Here is a 2614-nt window from a genome sequence, read left to right as displayed (position 1 = left end):
CCAGGGGATCTTCCTGACACAGGGATCGCACCCAGGTCCCCTGCATTGCAGGCAGACTCTTTACCATCTGAGCCACCAGGGAAGCCTAGACACGTCAATTTTGTTGATCTTTTCAAAAAAGCAGTTTTTGAGTCCATCTTTTCCTCTATTAATTTCCTGTTTTCAATTTCATTGATTTCTTTTTTGCTTGTTTGTTTTGTTTTTCCTGTATAAAAGATGATCCCAACATCAAGGTATAAGGAAGGGGAGAACAAGGGACACATGTCCTTGGTGTAAGGACACATGGGGCAGAAGAAGGATAAGCCTCAAAAGGAGGGGTGGGAGGGGAACGTCATTACAGCAACAAAATATTCTCTGTAAAAAGTTGGAAGAGTCTCCACAGCCTCAGAGATGGAGGTAAAGGTCATCTTCTCAGTTGGGGCTCTCCACTCAAGTGTTCAAAGGAAGGGGAATGTCTGCATCTCTTCTCTTGGTTCTTGCATTGCTGATTCTGTTCGTGACGCCAACTGTCTCGCTGTATCTCACTGTTCTCACTGTTTGCTGGACTCAGAGTAGGCAAGGCATGATAAGAGGCTGGAAGAAGACTCAAGGAGCTGTGGGACCTGCAGACACGTTTATTCTCTCCTGGCTGACGCAGCAGCCATAGCAGTAGACAAGCTATATTCTCTCTGCTCATGGCTGACCCCACAGACACAGCCCTGACGCAGCAGTAAGGCCGCTGCTCTTTGGGTGGAGCTCATACAGAATTGGGGCTTCCCTCACAGCTCTGCTGGTAAAGAATCCGCCTGCAATGCGGCAGGCCTGGGTTCAAACCCTGGGTTGGGAAGATCCCCTGGAGAAGGGAATGGCTACCCACTCCAGTATTCTCAGGCTTCCCTTGTGGCTCAACTGGTACAAAATCCACCTACAATGTAGGAAACCTGGATTTGATCCCTGGGTTGGGAAGATCCCTTGGAGAAGGAAAAGGCTACCCACTCCAGTATTCTGGCCTGGAGAATTCCATGGACTGTATAGTTCATGGGGTCGCAAAGAGTCAGTCACGACTGAGAGACTTACACTTGGAATGCGTCCATTCTGTTGCTCACTCTGGGTTACCTTCAGCCTTGTGTAAATAAGAGGGCTCAGAATCGAGAAGGAAATGGCAACCCACTCCAGTATTCTTGCCTGGAAAACCCCATGGACAGAGGAGTCTGGCAGACTACAGTCCGTGGTGTCACAACAGTTGGACATGACTTAGCGACTAAAGCAGCAGCAAGCAGGGCTCAGAAGGCAGAGATCCACTTGTGTGGATTAAAAGTCAGCAACTCCAGCTGCATAGCAGTGCTCCAACTTCTGCATCTCAGGTACCATCAACTGCAGTAGCAGGGCCCTCGAGGGGAAAAAGCCTCCTTGGGGTAGAGACACATCTTGGAGCCAGTCAACCTCTGGGTACAATTTGATCAGGTCAAAGATTTTGCCTAACTGGTCAGCTTCGGAGTTTCCACAGAAGAGAAGCTTTTGATGAAACATGTCTTCAAAGGTACATCCAGCCTTCCACATGGCCACAGGTGTTGCACACGTAGACTGCAAAAGAACTTCTGCAGCACAGTACCAGAGTGTGACAACCACAGCTGTAGTGCCATCTGAAATTCTGGCTAGGCCGAAGTCAACCAGCTTGACAGTCCCATCACTTGTCACCAGAATGTTCTCTGGCTTCCGGTCCTGGTGAACGGTGCAATTGGCATGAAGGAAATCTAAGACGTGAAGTTGCTCAGTCATGTGTGACTCTTTGTGACCCCATGGACTGTAGCTTACCATGCTCCTCTGTCCATGGAATTTTCCAGGCAAGAATACTGGAGTGGGTTGCCATTTCCTTCTCCAGGGGAACTTCCTGACCCGGGGATGGCAGACAGATGCTTTACCCACTGAGCCACCAGGGAAGCCCTAAGGAAATCTAAGCTGCTTAGAAACTGGTGCACCAGACTCTTGAGGTCTCCACTGGCAAGCCTGATGAGGCTGCCTTGTCTAGATATGTCCTTAGGTCTTGATCCATGTACTCAAACTCAAGGGTCACTTGAGTTGGTCTCCCGATCAGTTTGGGCTGTAGCAGAGACATCATTCAGCCCAACAAGGATGGGAAGCTCAAAAGCCTCCAGTCACTGCAGTAAGGCCTCCTCACAAACTATGCTGATGGCCAGGCACACTCCAGTATCTCCTCCATAGGGGATTCTTATGTTCCTGAGGGCTGCAAAGTGGCCACTGCGGGGACCACTGTCCCATAGACACCAACACCAATCTCAGCCACTGGCTCATATCAAGGGGTAGCCATTCTCAGACCAGAGGTGGCTCTCACCCCATGTCGGGAGCTGTGGAGGTGGCCTATCACTCGGGCCCCAGAGCCATACACTCGAGCTGAGGGGCAGGTGTACCCCACAGGCCCAGTCACGACACCGGCCACAGACTAGAGCAGTCCTCTTTACCTCTGCCCACCATGTGGCCAGCTGCCAAAGAGGCATGGGATCCTGGGGCGGGGGTGCGGGGGGGCTCAATTTCATTGATTTCTGCTCTAGTTTTTAATATTCCTTTTCTTCTTATTATTTAGATTTAACTTACTATTCCTAGTTTCTTAAGATGG

General features: G+C 50.1%; 1 pseudogene; it reads right to left on the bottom strand.

The window, feature by feature from the left end:
* Positions 1-1081: 1081 nt before the first annotated feature.
* On the bottom strand, positions 1082-2308 carry LOC133068335 (cyclin-dependent kinase 4-like; annotated as a pseudogene).
* Between the last annotated feature and the right edge of the window lie 306 nt (positions 2309-2614).

Source organism: Dama dama, chromosome 13 (genome assembly GCF_033118175.1).
Source record: "Dama dama isolate Ldn47 chromosome 13, ASM3311817v1, whole genome shotgun sequence".
NCBI classification, from domain to species: domain Eukaryota; kingdom Metazoa; phylum Chordata; class Mammalia; order Artiodactyla; family Cervidae; genus Dama; species Dama dama.
Note: the sequence above shows the minus strand (reverse complement) of the source record. Positions and strands in the feature narration are given on the sequence as shown.